General features: G+C 40.0%; 1 protein-coding gene across 5 annotated transcripts in view; it reads right to left on the bottom strand.

The window, feature by feature from the left end:
• Nucleotides 1-20,786, bottom strand: part of MOCOS (molybdenum cofactor sulfurase) — a 432,667-nt gene that overhangs the window by 235,088 nt on the left and 176,793 nt on the right. The gene's annotated exons all lie outside the window — the stretch shown is intronic.

Genomic DNA, 20,786 nt, shown 5'->3' with positions numbered 1-20,786 from the left:
AAACATCCCCAGTTGCCTCAGCCTCTCCTCATAACTCATGTGTTCCAGTCCCCTAATCATTTTTGTTGCCCTCCGCTGGACTCTTTCCAATTTTTCCACATCCTTCTTGTAGTGTGGGGCCCAAAACTGGACACAATACTCCAGATGAGGCCTCACCAGTGTTGAATAGAGGGGAACGATCACGTCCCTCGATCTGCTGGCAATGCCCCACTTATACATCCCAAAATCCCATTGGCCTTCTTGGCAACAAGGGCACACTGTTGACTCATATCCAGCTTCTCGTCCACTGTCACCCCTAGGTCCTTTTCCGCAGAACTGCTGCCTAGCCATTCAGTCCCTAGTCTGTAGCAGTGCATTGGATTTTTCCGTCCTAAATGCAGGACTCTGCACTTGTCCTTGTTGAACCTCATCAGATTTCTTTTGGTCCAATCCTCTAATTTGTCTAGGCCCCTCTGTATCCTATCCTTACCCTCCAGCGTATCTACCTCTCCTCCCAGTTTAGTGTCATCTGCAAACTTGCTGAGGGTGCAATCCACACCATCCTCCAGATCATTTATGAAGATATTGAACAAAAACGGCCCCAGGATCGACCATTGGGGCACTCCACTTGATACCGGCTGCCAACTAGACATGGAGCCATTGATCACTACCTGTTGAGCCTGACAATCTAGCCTGCTTTCTATCCACCTTATAGTCCATTCATCCAGCCCATACTTCCTTAACTTGCTGGCAAGAATACTGTGGGAGACCGTGTCAAAAGCTTTGCTAAAGTCAAGGAACAACACGTCCACTGCTTTCCCTTCATCCACAGAGCCAGTTATCTCGTCATAGAAGGCAATTAGATTAGTCAGGCATGACTTGCCCTTGGTGAATCCATGCTGACTGTTCTTGATCACTTTCCTCTCCTCTAAGTGCTTCAAAATTGATTCCTTGAGGACCTGCTCCATGATTTTTCCAGGGACTGAGGTGAGGCTGACTGGCCTGTAGTTCTCCGGATCCTCCTCCTTCCCTTTTTTGAAGATGGGCACTACATTAGCCTTTTTCCAGTCGTCTGGGACTTCCCCCGATTGCCATGAGTTTTCAAAGATAATGGCCAATGGCTCTGCAATCACATCCGCCAACTCCTTTAGCACTCTCGGATGCAACTCATCCAGCCCTGTGGACTTGTGCATGTCCAGCTTTTCTAAATAGTCCCGAACCACTTCTTTCTCCACAGAGGGCTGGTCACCTCCTCCCCATGCTGTGCGGCCCGGTGCAGTAGTCTGGGAGCTGACCTTGTTCGTGAAGACAGAGGCAAAAAAAGCATTGAGTACATTAGCTTTTTCCACATCCTCTGTCACTAGGTTGCCTCCCTCATTCAGTAAGGGGCCCACACTTTCCTTGGCTTTCTTCTTGTTGCCAACATACCTGAAGAAACCCTTCTTGTTATTCTTAACATCTCTTGCTAGCTGCAACTCCAGGTGTGATTTGGCCTTCCTGATTTCACTCCTGCATGGGGATCAATATGAAAATTGAGAGGTGGATAAGGAACCGGTTAAAGGGGAGACTACAGCGGGTCACACTAAAAGGTGAACTGTCAGGCTAGAAGGAGGTTACTAGTGGAGTTCCTCAGGGATCGGTTTTGGGACCAATCTTATTTAACCTTTTTCTTACTGACCTTGGCACAAAAAACGGGAATGTGCTAATAAAGTCTGTATTGCAAATACAGAGAAGGACCGGGATATCATACAGGAAGATCTGGATGACCCTGTAAACTGGAGTAATAGTAATAGGATGAAATTTAATCATGAAAAGTGCAAGGTCATGCATTTAGGGATTAACAACAAGAATTTCTGTTATAAAGTGGGGACGTATCACTTGGAAGTAACAGAGGAGGAGAAGGACCTCGGAGTATTGGTTGATCACAGGATGACTATGAGCTGCCAGTGTGATAGGGCCGTGAAAAAAGCTAATGCAGTCTTGGGATGCATGAGGCGAGGTATTTCCAGTAGAGATAAAGAGATGTTAGTACCATTATACAAGGCACTGGTGAGACTTCATCTAGAATATTGTGTGCAGTTCTGGTCTCCCATCTTGAAGAAGGATGAATTCAAACTGGAACAAGAACAGAGAAGGGCTACTAGGATGATCCGAGGAATGGAAAACCTGTCTTATGAAAGGAGACTCAAAGAGCACGGCTTGTTTAGCCCAAACAAAAGAAGGCTGAGAGGAGATATGATTTCTCTATATAAATATATCAGAGGGATACATACCATAGAGAGAGAAGAATTATTTAAGCTCAGTACCAATGTGGACACAAGAACAAATGGATATGAACTGGCCATCAGGAAGTGTAGACTTGAAATTAGATGAAGGTTTCTAACCATCAGATGAGTGAAGTTCTGGAACAGCCTTCCAAGGAAATCAGTGAGGGCAAAAGACATACCTGGCTTCAAGACTACGCTTGATAAGTTTATGGAGGAGATGATATGATGGGATAGCCTCATTTTGGCAATTAATTGATCTTCGACTATTAGAGGTAGATATGCCCAATGGCCTGTGATGGGATGTTAGATGGGGTGGGATCTAAGTTACTACAAAGAATTCTTTCCTGTGTGTCTGGCTGGTGAGTCTTGCCCACACGCTCAGGGTTTAGCTGATCGCCATATTTGGGGTCGGGAAGGAATTTTCCCCCAGGACAGATTGGCAGAGGTCCTGGGGGATTTTCACCTTCCTCTGCAGCATGGGGCACGGGTCACTTGCTGGAGGATTCTCTGCACCTTGAAGTCTTTAAATCACAATTTGAGGACTTCAATAGCTGAGACATAAGTTAGGGGTTTGTTACAGGAGTTGGTGGGTGAGATTCTGTGCCCTGCGTTATGCAGGAGGTCAGAGTAGACAATCATAATGGTCCCTTCTGATCTTAAAGTCTATGATTCTATGATATACTTGGCATCCTCTTCATGCATACAAACTGAGGCAATGGGCAGCAAAATCCATGTTCATTCCTAACAAATAAATTAACTTAAGATCTAATTCTTCTACAGTGAGCAGTGTTGTGAGAGGAGTTTGGTGATAAACTAAACACTGAATATTGTGTAATTACATATAATTGTAATTGTATTGGTAATTATTTTTCTTAATTTGAGGCTTTATCAAAGTACTCAGAAAATATTTGTAATGTAATTGTCATGCTTATTGGCACAATCATAATTCAAGCTGCAAATACAGGGCACACTCTAGCTTTTCTTAAGAGCTGAGTATAATCAGAGGATTGTAATAAGAAAATAAAAAAGACAATAGGGAGAAAATAGAATAATAAATCAATCCCTCACTGGGATAGTCTTACAAGAAAAATCCTAAAAATGTAACTTAAAAAAATGTGTCACTAATTTTGAGTTTGAATATCGACATTTTCCAAGGAAGCAGAGTTTCTGCAAATAGGATTATTATTGATCCACCTATCATATGACACCAACTAAGTCTGATTTCCTTTGGATACTGCTGTAAGGCAATGCTGGAAGGGAAAAGACAAACTTTGAACATCTGCATCATGAAGTAACACTAATTTTAAAAAGTAATCAAATTCCATGGGGCAAACAGATTTAAGTTCTTATCACAACATTTGCTATGTTCCCCAGAATCTAAGAACGTTTCAGAGTAGCAGCCGTGTTAGTCTGTATTCTCAAAAAGAAAAGGAGTACTTGTGGCACCTTAGAGACTAACAAATTTATTTGATCATAAGCTTTCGTGAGCTTCAGCTCACTTCATCGGATGCTTATGCTCAAATAAATTTGTTAGTCTCTAAGGTGCCACAAGTACTCCTTTTCTTTTTGAGAATCTAAGAAGTAATTGAAATAAACATATTAAGGTAGGATATTGAGAATAGTGTAATGTAATGCTGTCTTGTGAAGTCTGCACAAACTAAAAAGAAAAAACCCAGAGGCCTAACCTTCCAAACCTAATTGTGACTGTCTAGATGGGTACACTACTAAACAAATCGAGAAAACACAATTGTCAGCATGTATCATTGAATTTTAATTGCAAGAGGTTGCAGAGTCAAATTCATTCTGGAGTCTAAGATACCATGAAGAAAATTAGCAAACTAACAAATCTCCCAGACAAAATCAGTCTCCAAACTAGACACAGCTCATTTATACTGATTTAGGAGTTTTAAGGTTAAAAAAAAATACACTTTTAGAGAAAAGCAAGATTAGAAGACTCACTCTATCTGTTTAGGCTTAAGATTTATCCATAAGTATACTGCCAAATAGATTATCTTTGTTTCCTGTGCAGTTTAGCCTGCTGTTATCCAAGAGTGTTGTCAGAAAAGGCAGAATTCTTTTTTCTGCAGCAAATTGAAACAGATGCCACACAGATATTTTCCCCTGTGGAAATCAGACAAATGACATTGTCGTTGTTTTCTTCTTCTTCCGCCTTCTACCCTCAGAGATTTGTAATGCCTGTAGAAATTATAACCCCATGGGATGTCAAATCACTGCTGTGTAATGAAACCACAAAATTTCTGTTAAAGTTAATAATTATATGTTCCAAAACAAGTAAAAATATGCTGTACTTTTTTAATTAACTATTTTTCATCTTTGTAATAACGTTGAGTTTATGCAAGTTACACATGAATTTGGTTCCCAGTTTAACCAGCAACGAACCTGAAATAAAAGGTCGTGTTTGGAGCTGTATTCAGTTTCAATGGTGAATCAAGGGTTCTTGATTTAATAGTGCTTAAATCTCACGAGTCACTCTGGCAAGAATTTGGCCAGGACAGGAAAACAGGCCTTTTCTGGTTTTGAATCCAATCAGAACCAAAATCACAGAAGCAGATTCGGAATAAAATCTTTAAGAGCCCCATTTGCAAATTAAGAGAATTAGGCTCAAGGTTCTGGTTTAACTTAACCTTTGAATTGGAGATCACTCTTAAATGTTTATGTTTCTGTGCCAATAGAAATTCACACCACAATAATAGCAGTAATATTCCTAAATTAAATGTTATAATACTTAAGAACAGGAATACGCATTCCAAACATTAAACACTTCTTTTTACATTTTTCAAATTGTTCTTTGCAGTTAGTTCATCACTTTAAATTAAAGGAGGAGATGCTGTTAAACAATGATGGTCCCAGAAACTTATAACATTCAGATTTTCTGAATCCAAAGAAGTTCTGAAATTGACAGAGCATTGTCATGTTTACTAGGCCAAACACGGATATACGTTGGCATTTGACATACCATCAAGTTCTTACAGTGCTTTCTGGACTGAGATGTTTGTAACCAATCCACATTTCATCCCAAATTTTAACAAAAATACAATTCTGTCAGACTAACAGTATCTAACTCTCTTTTAAGACCAAGTTCTTTAGTGCACCAAGACTTGCTTGATGAATATTAAGGAGCTTGTTACAGCTCCCTGATTCTCAGTCTGCCCTGGCCCCAATGTAAATTAGATCTGCCTAGGGGCTGCTCTAAATTACAACCGGAGGCCATGGTCTCTAAGGAACTGTCCTCCAACATTAAAGTGGCAGAGCAGAGCTACAGCCCCTGCTGTCTCAAACACTTTACACTGGAGGCAGGGAGTTCTTATGACATAGGAGTCAAATTCTCTGGCTTTGCACCTTCGGAGAATTCTTCCCCTCATGGGAAAGGAATTCTGAAATAGGCACCTTAAGCCAGATTTCAGCCTGTTTGCACCACTCAGGAGATTCTGATGCTCAGTATTGTATTCAAGAAAAAACTATTTATCATTTGGAATAAAATATGTGTGTTCCCACAGATAAGAAACCATTTGTCTGATAATCCCATGAAAAACTGCTGATGCACTAATCATATTCCAGTTATTTTTATGGGTACATTTTCATATGGATTTCTTCCCTTTTTTTGGTGCAATTTGCACCTGCAAAATGTGTTGGCAATATCATTTGTAGGCATAGATCTAGTGAAAACTCCCTGCATCATCTCTCCTCTCTAGTACACCCATATAATAATAAGCATTATTTAGCCTTCCCTGACAAATTTGTAAAGCATTGTCTTCTATTTTTTCACATCCTTTCAGTTCTTCACCACAGATTCAGATGCATATAAAGGAACAATACACAGCTGAACAGTTCACTTAGCTACAGTTGTGGTTGTTTTCCCATTTTTAATTTTTTTTTTTTACAGATTATTTGCAAACCTGAAGAAGAAATGTATCAGAAATATTAAATTAATATATAGTTAATCCTTGACCCAGAAAGGTATCTGAGATAAAAAGAAAATGTTTTCTAAAACAAGACATCATGCTGAGAATTTTTAGAAGCATATAAAATTAGAAAATTCTTTCAGCTATTTAATTTGCTAAAGGTAGGTCTCATTTGCTGCTAAAACTGCTTCATTAACTATGAAATGATCTCCCTGAGACTTACCCCTAAAACACAGAATTTAAGTAATCTAAGTTACGATGATAAATCTCATTTTATCTTTGATTCATGATTCTGATTGTGACTCTCACTCTTACTCTCTATCTTACTTAAACGTATCAAAATGTACCACAGAATCTCTATGGCTAGAAATTCCATGCCTGAATAATAAGAGTATAGCACTATGAACTTACTACTGACCATTGACCAGGAATGGTGACAGCGATTGTGAAATGCTCTGAGAAATTACAGAGGCGACAAAAACAGAAAACCCAGTAATAATGGGGGATTTCAACTATCCCTATGTTGACTGGGTCACTGCAGAACAGGATGCAGAGATAAATTTTCTAGACACCATTAATCACAGCTTCTTGGAACTGCTAGTCTTAGAATTCACAAGGAAAGTGGCAATTCTTGATTTTGTCCTAAGTGGAGCACATGATCTGGTCCAAGTGATGACTGTAGCTGAACTGCTCAGTAATAGAAGATTTAATGTAATTAAATTTAAAATCCTTCCAGGTGAAAAAATACAAAAAAAAAAAAAACAAAACACCCCACCACAGTAGCATTTAACTTTAAAATGGAGAACTATATAAAAATGAGCAATCTAGTTAAGTAGAAATAAAGAGGAACAGTCACAAGAGGGAAATGCCTGCAAACTGCATGGAAACTATTTTAAAACTGTGTAATAGAGGCACAACCTAACTGTATACTCCATTAAAAAAATAACAAGAGAGCCAGAAAAATGTCACCATGGATAAACAAGAGAATAAAAAAGAGGTGATTAGAGGACAAAAGAATTTGAAGAGGAACTAACAAAAGACTTAAAAACTGACAGCAAAATTGGTTTTAAGTACATCAAAAGCAGTAAGCCTGCCAAACAATCAGTGTGGCCACTGGATGATTGAGGTACTAAAGAAGCACTCAGGGAAGACAAGGCTGTTGTGGAGAAGCTAAATGAACTTTTTACATCAGTCTTCACTGCAGAGGATCTGATTTCCATACCTGAGCCATTCTTTTCAGCTGACAAATCAGAGGAACTGTCCCAGATTGAGGCGTCAGTAAAGGAGGCTTTGGAACAAATGGATAAATTAAACAGTAATAAATCACGAGGACCAGATGGTATTCACCCAAGAGTTCTGAAGGAACTCAGATATGAAATTATAGAACTACTAACTGTGGTATGTAAGCTATCACTTAAGTCAGCCTCTGTATCAGATGACTAGAGGATAGCTAACGCAACACCAATTTTTTAAAAAAAAGGCTCCAGAGGCAATCCTGGCAACTACAGGCCAGTAAGCCTAACTTCAGTATTAGGCAAACTGGTTGAAACTATAGTAGAGAATGGAATGATCAGACACAGATGAACATGATACATTGGGGAAGAGTTAACACACGTTTTGTAAAGAGAAATCATGCTTCGCCAATCTATCAGAATTCTTTGAGGGTGTCAACAAGTATTTGGAGAAGGGTGATCCAATGGATATAGCACGATTGGACTTTCACAAAGCCATTGACAAGGTCCCTCAACAAAGGCTCTTAAGCAAAGTAGGCAGTCATGGGATAAGAGGAAAGATCCATCCAAAGAGGATGGATCTAGACTGTTCTCAGTGGTAGCAGATGACAGAACAAGGAGTAATGGTCTCAAGTTGCAGTGGGGGAGGTTTAGGGTGGATATTAGGAAAAACTTTTTCACTAGAAGGGTGGTGAAGCACTGGAATGCATTATCTAGGGAGGTGGTGGAATCTCCTTCCTTTAAGGTTTTTAAGGTCAGGCTTGACAAAGCCCTGGCTGGGATGATTTAGTTGGGAATTGGTTCTGCTTTGAGCAGGGGGTTAGACTAGATGACCTCCTGAGGTCCCTTCCAACCCTGATGGTCTATGATTCTATGATTCATGGATCGATAACTGATAGGAAGCAAAGGGTAGGTATTAATGGTCAGTGTTCACAGTGGAGAGGGATAAATAGTGAGGTCCCCAAAGGATCTGCAGTTGGACCTATGCTGTTCAATACATTCATAAAAGATCTGGGAAAAGGGATAAACTGTGAAATGGCAAAATTTGCAGACGATACAAAATTACTCAAGATAGTCAAGTCCAAAGCTAACTGTGAAGAGTTACAAAGGGATCTCACAAAACTGGGTGACTGGGCAATAAAATGACAGATGGAAATCAGTATTGACAAGTGCAAATTAAAACACATTGGAAAACACTATCCAAACTATACATACAAAATGATGGGTACAAAATTAACTGTTTCTACTCAAGAAAGAGAACGTGTATAGTTCTCTGAAAACATTGTGTGGCAGCAGTCAAAAAAAGGAAAGGGCTAGATAACAAGACAGAAAATATCATAATGCCACTATATAAATCTATGGTACGTCCACACCTTGAAGAGTGCGTGCAGTTCTGGTTGCTCCATCTCACAAAAGATATATTAGAACTGGAAAAAGTACAGAGAAGGACAACAAGAACGATCACAGGTATGGAACAGTTTCCATATGAACAGAGATTAAGAAGACTGGGACTGTTCATCTTAGAAAAAAGACAACTGAGTGGGAATATGATAGAGGTCTATAAAATCATAAATGGTGTGGTGAAAGTAAATAAGGTAGTGTTATTTACCCCTTTACATAACAAAAAGAACCACGGGTCACCCAATGAAATGAATAGGCAGAAGGTTTAAAACAAACATAAGGATGTACTTCTTCACACAATGCATAGTCAATCTGTGGAACTCCTTGCCAAGGAATGTAGTGGAGGCCAAAACTACAACTGGATTAAAAAAAGAATGAGAAGCTCAGCAACGGTTATTAGCCAAGATGGTCAGGGATGAAATCCCATGTTCTGGGTACCCCTAAATCTCTGACTGCCAAAGGGGATGGATCATTCGCTAATTGCCCTGTTCTGTTCATTCACTCTGAAGCATTTGACTCTGGTCACTGTCAAAAGACAGAATACTGGGCTAGATGGACTATTGGGCTGACCCACTATGGCCATTTTTATGTTAGTCTAAGGCGTTTTGGGGCATTACCACAATGCAAAAATTCATAACAAATTGAAAGATTTGAGAGATCTTTTGTACTTTCAGGAAGTTAGCTATGTGCTTCCTATTAAAAATCAATGTGAGCTTTCACATTTAAACAAAACATAAACAAACACCTTACCTGATATTTCATTTCTATGTATCCACACTTTAATAAGCTTGATCCAAAACTCCTATAGTATTGCTCAGTTAGAGTCTGCAGAATTTGATCTTCCACATAGCATACAGTATCTCAGATTAATATGCATTAATACAACTATGGGTTAATATCTGTGCTTAGATCTATAAAGCAAATCTGCAAAAGAGTGAATATGTTGTATGACATATACATGTGTGACCCTAGGACCTCCTCTAGGCACAGGGCACGCCAGACAATAACTCACATCAAGTCTGACACTCATTGCCCCAACATGCTCTCGTCATAATATATATCTCAAAGGTGTCATGTAAGGTGTTGTACATAAACTAGTGACACGTTAGTCCCAACAGTCATTGTGTGATGCATGTACGACTTGGGTATAAAGAATTATAGATATGTGCTGGAAATGTGTTATTAAAATGTGTTTGGGAGGCAGAACATAAAACCGAGAAATGTGTATGTACCTGTCTGACCAGATTGGTTACAGGCAGAGGACAGTGCAAGTACATTTACAAATAAGGTAAACAAAGGCATTAAGCTAAGCAAGCGGGGAAAAGGACTGTTTAACAATTACACCAGGGGACAGAATCTGCAGCCCAGGAAGCCTTCCTGGCTCTTGAGGCAATGGACTTTGAGTAATATAAGGGGAGAAAAAAGACCTTTTAGTTATCCAACACTGATGGGACATAGGGTACAGCATGCTCTGAGCCTGTGAAAGTTGGATCCCACAGTCTGGAGGTCTAGGGACGCTGATAACTTAATGTAAGGAAGAAAACTGCTTCAGCAAAGATTGTAACTTGCTAAGATGAAGTTTTCATCACTAGAAAGCAAGTTTTGTTTTATTTGTAACCTGGTCTGTCTCTTTTACTCTGTCTTAATACACAAATCTCTGTTCTCTATTAATGAACATATTCTTGTTCTCTTACAAAGCCCTCTGAGTGCTGTTTATTAAACTGAAGTGTGAGTATTCAGTTAACCTAACAGACTGATGTGTGCTTTGTCCCTTCGGAGCCAGCAAACCTAATAATTTCTGTAAGTGTTCAGTGAGAGGACAGGACAGGACACTACATGTGGATGTCTATGGGAAACTTGGGAACTGGGGTTCACTGATTGTTACCTAAAAGGCAAAGTTTAGACTGGCAGAGTCTTGAAGAGTTTGCTGGCAAAGCAGAGAGGCTGGTATGTCTAGGAGCAGACACAATTTAGCAGCAGCAAAGCTCTCTCTATTGCTAAGGCAGAGGAGTAAGACAGTGGCTCAGTTTTGGGTGTCCTGAGCATGACATCACTACATATCTCTAGCAATACACTAAAAATCAGATGTGCGTTCATTATGATCTGTATGAAACAGGGTGGCTTTCAGGATCTGCATCCAATCCAGGTGTGAGAATGCACATTCAGAAACAAGGAGCATAGCTAAACATGGGATGAGTGTTTCACATCCATATATAAAACATAGGAACATGCAGTATTCAAAATGGACACATATTGTCACACAATGAGTGTATACATTTATGTTGACCCTAGGTGGAACCGTATACAGCACGCTCATTAGCTAACATAGGGTATGTCTACACTGCAATTAAAAACCCATGGCTGGCCCGTGCTAGCTGCCTCGGGTTTGAAGGGCTCAGGTGAAGGGGCTGTTTACTTGAGGTGTAGATGTTTGGGCTAGGGCTGGAGCCCAGGCTCTAGGACTCTGTGAGGGTTCCAGAACTCAGGCTCCAGCCTGAGCCCGAACACCTACACCTCAATTAAACAGCCCCTTAGCCAGAACCCTGTGAGTCCAAGTCAGCTGGCACAGACCAGACATAGGTGTCTAACTGAAGTATAGACACACCCATAGATTCGAGTTCATATGTAGTATACAGACCATCTGAACTAACTAATGTCTGAATATACTGAGATGTGCTCCTAATGATGTACTTTATGAGATCAGAGTGACATATCTTTTGGGGGATATTCTTTGGTCCTAAACCTCTCACATATTGCAAACTCCTTTTTTAAACTAAGAAAATTTCTGCCACATGGAGATGGGATTTGAGCCACATTGGAAAATGACTGTCCATTTACACAGTATCAACAAGATACGACTAGATATAATTTTGTCTTTACACATTATGAGAAGGTTTATGAACTCAAGGAGAAGAAAAATATTTATTTGCATATATGTGTCTTGTTTAATTCAGTCACAGCTAATCCATTTCTAAGGTTTCTTTCTCAGCTTTAAGTTTTACTTTAGATTTGAAAAATAGGAACAAAAAGTCTGATGCTATTGATGCTTGTAGATTTTGTGTCTGTTGACAGCACCAGAACTTAAATGAAGTCTGCTTTAGCAAGTAGGGTTAATTTGGGTATCACAATTTGGTTTTATTTCCTTTTATGCGTAAGAAGGCAGGCTAGGCTCTGTGTATTATTGATTGAAAGTTAACAGAAAGGGCCTCATTCCTCTCTACACTTACATTGGTTGTACATTGGTGTAACTCCACTGACATTCAATGAAGTTGCTCCTGATTTAGTAGTGTGAATAACAGGAGAATACGGTTCTTAATCATCACCTCGTTGTCAGAATCATCAGGTGGCTGGCTGAGGCAGGAACGGGGCTGGCCAGGGTTGAAAACAAGCACAGGCTAGAGCAGGAGCAGGGACAGTTTGTTGAAACAACTGGCAATGGGAGTGTTCTCAGCCAGGCAGTACCACTGAGCAGGCTAGAGAGACTGCTTCCCTTAGGAGCCAATATACCTGCCTTAGGATCACGTAGGAGGGTCCTCACCTGTGGATTGGCTGACTCTGGTTGAATGAGCTGGGGCCTATCACAAGACCTTCAGTTAATTGCTTCTGATCACTCATCCCACTCTCTGCCTCAGGAATGACTCATCAGGCAGGCTCAGGCTCAGAGATAACTCAGGCTTAGCTAACTCCTCACACTACTACAATTCTATGTTATGAAAAAAAAATCTATGCAGATTTTTTTAAACTTAGTTTTATAAAGCAAGCTTGACAAAAACTGTGCAAGTTTAGATTGGTTCCCAAAATCAAAACTGCAAAGTGTCTCCTCTGAAGTGCGAAATAGGAGATTTAATCTGTTCGGCTTCAGTACATTCTCTTCCGCAAGTCTGAAATCTTTTTTTTTTTTATTATAAATTGTACCAGAAACGAAGCTATTACAATCTCTGGATGTAGTTAAGACATACAGATTTTAAATGATCATACAAATGTGTGCAAAGTGAAAATAAATACGTTCTAATAATGTTAGAGAATCCCTCTGAACTTGTTTTTAATTGAATGTGAATGTGCTGAACCATGATGGCTAAGTGTTTCACCAAATCTTAGTAATTTCTGTTTCAGTAAACTTTGGGTTTTAGTTCAAAAGTCATGGAATGATTCTAAATCTTTTCTCTTAATAGCAGAAATTGTTTCCTTTTTCCTCTGAATTGAGAGCTTCTTGAGAAAGTCTTAGATGTTTCTTTTCCATATTCCCAACAATAGAGATACAAAATGCATTTTTGCACACAGTAAGCATTAAGAAAATAAAATAAATATGGAACTTGTATTTCCACAACTAATCTTCAAGTATTATCCTGAATGATATAATCTAAACATTTGGAGTGCCCATTGTCTCTACAATAATTCTTGTCTTCTACTCGAAGAGTAAATGTCTACTAGCATTTTTAAAATCTAGTCCCTTATAGTTTAGTTTAACATGTAAATAAAATACACAATATTACAGAAACCTTCCCAAAATAATCTTTTCTGAGCATTTTAGTTTGTAAGACTCTTTTGTGATAATTCTGCTATTAACCCACTATTTTCTATATGCACTGTAAACTGCTGTTTCACTGTATTCTTTGTTTAGGCTACTTGTTGGTGGTACTTGGTTATCTCACAAAGATATGCACAAGATTACATGGAACTCACCAAATGGTCAGACCAAAACCAGACTGACCCCATTACTATCTGTAAAAAGTACAGATGGTCACTGTTGGATGTTAAAATCAGTGGTGGATTAGCCACTGGGTGGGAGCCCCGGCCAATTCTGGGGACTTGGAAAAATGGGTACACCCACACCCCGACCCACTCCTCCCACCCGGCACTCCTGCCAGGGAGCGGGTCAGGGTGCAGGGGCTTGCCCGCTCCTCCCGCCTGCCTGGCACTCCTGCAGCTCCCCAACAGGAGCACTGGGCAAGTGGAGCAGGGCAAGCCCCCGCACCCGAACCCCGATCCCTGGCAGGAGTGCTGGATGGGTGGGGCAAGCCCCCATACGCTGACCCCACTTCCCCAGCAGGAGTGCCAGGAATGGGCAGGGGGACTGCACACAGAAGAGGTGGGGAGGAGGGGCCCCCATTTGCTCAGACCCAGGGGCCCCACAAAACCCTAATCTGCCCCTGGTTAGAGTATATAGAAGTGCCACGTGTGGCAGTGATCAGGAACTACTAATGGGAATTATTAAGATTAAAGTTCAAGAAAAAGATGGGTCCAGCTAGAGTCAAATTCCACCTTGACAGGTTAAAAGGATAGTTCTGTGAAGGCGGCATGATGCTTGGAGGCTATTAATTTTAGGCTATTAATTTGTGGTGATGAAGAAGATCTCACTATAAACTGGATGGGAAATAGTCAAGGAAGTGAGAAAAAGTACAGTGGAGGACATTATTGGAAGTCATAAGCAAATAAGGAAAAGCTGAACAAGCAATGGAACAAGAACATTACAGGGAAAGTGTAAACCAGCCAAGACTTCTGGGAAAGCAGTAGAAGTAAAATCATTCTGCAAAGCAGTGAAGAAATCACAAAGAGCGGAAAAGCCAATGTTATGGAAAGAAGAGGCTCAACAACTAGAGGAGGTTACAACTAAAGGAGGAATCAAGAAAGCAAGGTATGAAAACAATATATGAAAAGGTTAAATTGCTGGGAAACACAATCAGGCCAACAATGCAAGTGGTAAAAAACACTACCAGTGACTGGAAACCAATGATGAAGAGTTGCTGTAATATGGAAGGAGCATTTTGATTGCTGAACCCTGCAGACCGTCCAGGTTAACATAATGGATCAATATTTGGAAATAAAACTAACAAAGAATATTTGAACGTCTCCTTTAAAAAACTTAATTTCCCACTCATCACAGTAGCAGATTAAAGCAGGTCAATAATTAAGAATTGTTTACATTCTTTTAATTCCTTATTGCTGATGCTGCAAATCAATATCTAAGAGAATAAGAAAGAATGCAAATGCACCAGGAGGAAGTATCTAGGGAAGTTAAAGGAAGCAAAAGACACATCTGGAAATTTATGATGTCATATTGATAGGAAGAGAGAAATCATCAGTAGGAGCTGCTTTATGCTTGTCTTGGGGAATAAACACTCTGATAGTCTGGACCACTGGCAGTGAGCTAGCGCTATAGGTTACTCCTTTTTATTGGGGTAAAAGGGTCAGTCTCATTCTTGAGGAGGCAAATGCTGCCTTTTCAATAATCCTGCAAAATGCTAATCCAGGGGCAAAACCTTTCTGGATGAAGGCTGTATAATATTAGCTGCTTTCTGCTTGAATCTGAAGGACAGAGTAAAATGGGATTAAATTCTAAATGAAGTTGAACACTGACATTTGCCCTCAAAATAATCTTAATTATGCTATGAACTTCAAAGCTGAGGAAGCTTTGGTCTGAAGACTCACCAGGCTCTGGCGGGTTCCTTGGCAGCATGCATATTTAGGAAATCATTAAACTCAGTCAGTTATTACTGACATTTGGACATGCCTAAGAGGTTCTGACACCACATGTATTTATAAAGATAGATAGATATAAAATACAACTCATATCACAAAGTGCAGATATTTACTATCATGCCATTAAGCATACACAAAATGACACCAGCAAGCTACATTGCAGCCCAACCCCACCCTTTATTCACATTGCTGAGATCAGTGAGACTACTTGTGTGAATAACTACCACTAGTGAGAATAATAAAGGTCACGATTTGGCCTGAAGACATTTTAGGAATGGGAAAAATCTACCTGGACTAGTCTGTCTCAGTCCCATTTTCTGTATTTTTTCCATTTCTCTTAATCCCATTTCCATTTCTTTTAGAATATCCTTTAATCCAGTGTTTCTCAACCTTTTTGATACCAAGGACCAGCTTGCTGCCTTTCTAAACTGTGTCAGGGATATCTCAGGAACTGGCACTTGTCCATGGACTGTAGGAAAAAAACCACTACCTAACAAGAACCTTTGCTAGAAAAGAGTTAATGGGGCATCCAGCTATCACCCCAAAACCACATCACTTTTTCTTTACTAAAATCTTACACCCTTACAATGTTAGAACATACAGAAATGAACTAAGGGATCCAGCCAGTTCCCCACTGTAACATAATCTATTCAATACCTACTGTGACCAGATTAATTCATACTGCCCAGTCAACCTTGAACTTTAGCAAAATGGCAAACTATCCTTCATTTACAAAATCTCCTTTAAGCAGAATAGCAACACAGTGTTTCCTGCTTCTTCCTTTCTACCTTATTTGCCCTTGGGGAGGGAGAACATTTCTTCTTCCCCTTGGGGCTACTCTCACAGCCTTCCTGAGACTGCTTTTATATCCTCTCTCTAATAAGTGTCTAGTTATTATTTATATTACAATAATGTCTAGAGGCCCCAGTAATGATTAGGCCGCATTGCACTTGGCAATGTACAAACACAGTCCCAGCCCTGCGGCGTTTATAGTCTAAATAGAAACAACAAATAAGAGCCGAGAAATATGAGGTAGTATCATCATTCCCTTTCACAGATGGAGAATTGAAGCAGTAAAAGATTAAGTGACTTCCCTGGTGAAACACAGGAAGTCTGTGATAAAGCCAGCAAATAAACCCAGATCTCCTGAGTCCCAGTCCAATGCTATAATCGCAAGACCATCCTTCCTCCCACTTTCTTTCCTACTTACCTTAATGTAGGGTTTATTATATTATAAACTGTTTAGTTTATATAACTCCATATTTCCTTAGATTCCCTCACAAAGACATTTCTGTAAGAAGAGTCTTATATATTCCGTGATTCTGTGGCCACTGAATTTACCTGAATGTGCAGAATTTTGCTCCACAATCTGAATTTTCATTTTTTAAAAATTATGTTTAGCCCTTATGGTTTTGGAGAAAAATGAACAGACTGTAAACCAAAGCCGTGGGTCCTGCGCGACCCTGCAGACAATCTGAAACAATAGCTCTGAGAGGTGTGAAAACTGCCTCATTCATCTTTTTCAGGGATCCTGGGATGCTGCAATTCTGCCCCGTGACACCAAACAACTCAACGTTTCTACCATGGAATTTGCAAATTTTTTGGAGCCAGGCACCGTATATTTTATTTTTAGTCTGGAACTGTCTGCCTGCTCTTTAGTTTTGCCCACAAGGGGGAGTTCATTTGGATAACTGTGCAAGCTCCCTGCACTGTTCTATGCAGCCAGACAGCAGGCAAGTGCGGAGCCACAGCTGGAGTTCAGCTTGCAGCCAAGGAGCAGGCGGACCCAGGACGGGAGTTGGGCAGCCTAGAGACCACAACAGAAATCAGAGTACAGGGTGTGAGAGCCAGGTAGTCTGGAGAGCAGAAAGAAAAACTATCCTTTAAAATAATTATATACAAAACCAAGCAATAAGCATTATGTCATTGAGTATATTCAAGAGGGAGTCGTAAACTGTGTATGTTTGTGTGGGGATGAGATGGAAATGAAGGATGTTTTACAGCAAAAGAATAAATTAATATTTCTGTGGGTTTGCTGCCACCGACACATTGGTAAAAAAAAGCCCTGAATCCTTGATTATCCCATCGCTTCCACCAATGGGGCTGGGAAATCAAGATCTGAAAAATCCTAATGTAAACAAGGCACATGGGGAGCTACTATTTGTTAGCCAGTACATAGTATACATCACATTAATGGATATTATGGAAATGGTATTAATATGTTATATATATGGGAGCTGGGAAGTTATGTTAATGAAATGTATTATGTTCTCCCCACAATTTTCTTCACCCATGTCAGGTATCTCACAACACTTTGCAAAGCTAAAGTCAGCTTTGGCATTTGAAAATAGGAAGCCCGTCAAAGCCGAGATACGTGAATGGTATGTCCTAGAAGAGATTGGATGTAACTCTAAGCCCAACTGGTTTGGAAACAGAGATAAGTACTAGGGCTGTCAAGCGATTAAAAAAATTAATCGCAATGTTAAACAATAATAGAATACCATTTATTTACATTTTTTGATGTTTTCTACATTTTCAAATATATTGATTTCAATTACAACACAGAATACAAAGTGTACAGTGCTTACTTTATTTTTATTACAAATATTTGCATTGTAAAAAAGAAAATAAATAGTATTTTCAATTCACCTAATACAAGTACTGTTGTGCAATCTCTTTATCATGAAAGTTGAACTTACAAACATAGACTTATGTACAAAAGATAACTGCACTCAGAAATAAAACAATGTAAAACTTTAGAGCCTACAAGTTCACTCAGTCCTACTTCTTGTTCAGCCAATCGTTCAGACAAACAAGTTTGTTTACATTTTCAGAAGATAAGGCTGCCTGCTTTTTGTTTATATCACCTGAAAGTGAGAACAGACATTCGCATGGCACTGCTGTAGCCAGTGTCACAAGATATTTACATGCCAGATACTCTAAAGATTCATATGTCCCTTCATGCTGCAACCACCATTCCAGAGGATGTGCATCCATGCTGATGGGTTCTGCTCGATAACAATCCGAAGGAGTGCGGACTGACGCATGTTCATTTTCATCATCTGAGTCAGATGCCACCAGCAGAAGGTTGATTTTTTTTTTTTTTTGGTGGTTTGGGTTCTGTAGTTTCCGCATCAGAGTGTTGCTCTTTTAAAACTTCTGAAAGCATGCTCCCCACCTCATCCCTCTCAGATTTTGGAAGGGACTTCAGATTCTTAAATCTTGGGTGGAGTGTTGTAGCTATCTTTAGAAATTTCACACTGGTATATTCTTTGTATTTTGTCAAATTTGCAGTGAAAGTGTTCTTAAAATGAACAACATGTGCTGGGTCATCATCTGAGACTGCTAATAACATGAAATATATGGCAGAATGCAGGTAAAACACAGAGCAGGGGACATACAATTCTCTTCCCAAGGAGTTCAGTCACTAATTTAATTAACACATTTTTTTAACAAGGGTCATCAGCATGGAATCATGTCCCCTGGAACAATGGCCAAAGCATGAAGGGACATATGAATCTTTAGCACATCTGACATGTAAATATCTTGTGACGCCAGCTACAACAGTGCTATGAGAACACCTGTTCTCACTTTCAGGTGACGTAATTAAGAAGTGGGCAGCATTCTCTTCTGTAAATGTAAACAAACTTGTTTATCTTAGTGATTGGCTGAACAAGAAGTAGGACTGAGTGGACTTGCAGGCTCTAAAGTTTTACATTATTTTGTTCCTGAGTGCAGTTATGCAACAAAAACCCCTACATTTGTAAGTTGCACTTTCATGATAAAGAGATTACATTACAGTACTTGTATGAGGTGAATTGAAAAATAATATTTATTTGATCATTTTTACAGTGCAAATATTTGTAATAAAAATAATATAAAGTGAGCACTGTACACTTTGTATTATGTGTTGTAATTGAAATCGATATATTTTAAAATGTAGAAAAGCATCCAAAAATATTTAATAAATTTCAGTTAGTATTCTATTGTTTAACGGTGCGATTAATCATGATTACGTTTTTTAATTGCAATTAATTTTTTTGAGTTGATTGCATGAGTTAACTGCAATTAATCATAAGAACATAAGAATGGCCCTACCTGGTCAGACCAAAGGTCCATCTAGCCCCGTATCCTGTCTTCCAACAGTGGCCAGTGCCAGGTGCCTCAGAGGGAATGAACAGAACAGGTCATCATCAAGTGATCCATCCCCTGTCACTCATTCCCAGCTTCTGGCAAACAGAGGCTAGGGACACCATCCCTGCCCATCCTGGCTAATAGCCATGGACGGACCTATCCTCCATGAATTTATCTAGTTCTTTTTTGGTCTTGGTCTTTACAACATCCCCTGGCAAGGAGTTCCACAGGTTGACTGTGCATTGTGTGAAGAAATACTTTCTTTTATTGTTTTAAACCTCTTGCCTATTAATTTCATTTGGTGACCCCTAGTTCTTGTGTTAGGGGAAGTAGTAAACAACACTTCCTTATTGACTTTCTCTGCAATCAACAGCCCTACTAAGTACAAAGCAAAACAACAAATTAAGGAACTGTTGCAAACTGGTGGGTTGGATTTTAGTGACATGTAAATAATTTTGTAGCTTGTACTATAAATACTACCAGCTGAAATGTGTATCTTTGAAGCACACCTTCTGTGAAAGGAAAACATGCTGCACAGTAAGGGCATGGCTACACTTGCAAATGTAGAGTGCTTTGAGTTAAACCAGCCTTTGGAGAGCACAGTAGGGAAAGTGCTGCAGTCTGTCTACACTGACAGCTGACAACGCACTGGCATGTCCACATTTGCAGCAATTGTAGCACCATTGGGAGCGGTGCATTGTGGGCAGCTATCCCACAGAGCACCTCTTTCCATTCTGGCGTTGTGGCTTCTGGGAAGGGGGCGGTGGATGCGGGGCATTCTGGGTCCTGTCCCAACACCCCATGATGCATCGGTTCACATCCCAGCAATCCCTCTGCTTCCGTCCACAATTGGCGCCATCTTTCAATGGTTTTTGTGCTGCGCACGCTGTCTTCCCTTTGGGCCTGCGGGAATGGAGCCCAAACTGCTGAGGAATATGCTGATGAGTCTCACCAGCACATCACGTTTGGCAATCGAGTTACTCTTTAAGATCCAAAGTGACAGCGAGGACTCCGACGATGATATCAACTCAAGTAACGCATACGACACGAGATTGCTTGTGGCATTCACGGATGTGCTCAGCACCGTGGAACACCACTTTTGGCCTCAGGAAACAAGCACTGAGTTCTAGGATCACACCGTCATGCAAGTCTGGGATGATGAGCCATGGCTGCAGAACTTTCAGATGAGAAAAGCCACTTTCATGGGACTGTGTGAGGAGCTCGCCCCCACCCTGCAGCGCAAGGACACAAGATTGAGAGCTGCCCTGATGGTGGAGATGTTATACCAATAAAATAAAAACCAGCAGGATCTTATTAAAGGGAAAAAGGCAAAATACCACATTTATTGTGAATACAGAAAGAATCATAGT

This window comes from Eretmochelys imbricata, chromosome 2 (assembly GCF_965152235.1).
Source record: "Eretmochelys imbricata isolate rEreImb1 chromosome 2, rEreImb1.hap1, whole genome shotgun sequence".
NCBI classification, from domain to species: Eukaryota; Metazoa; Chordata; order Testudines; family Cheloniidae; genus Eretmochelys; species Eretmochelys imbricata.
Note: the sequence above shows the minus strand (reverse complement) of the source record. Positions and strands in the feature narration are given on the sequence as shown.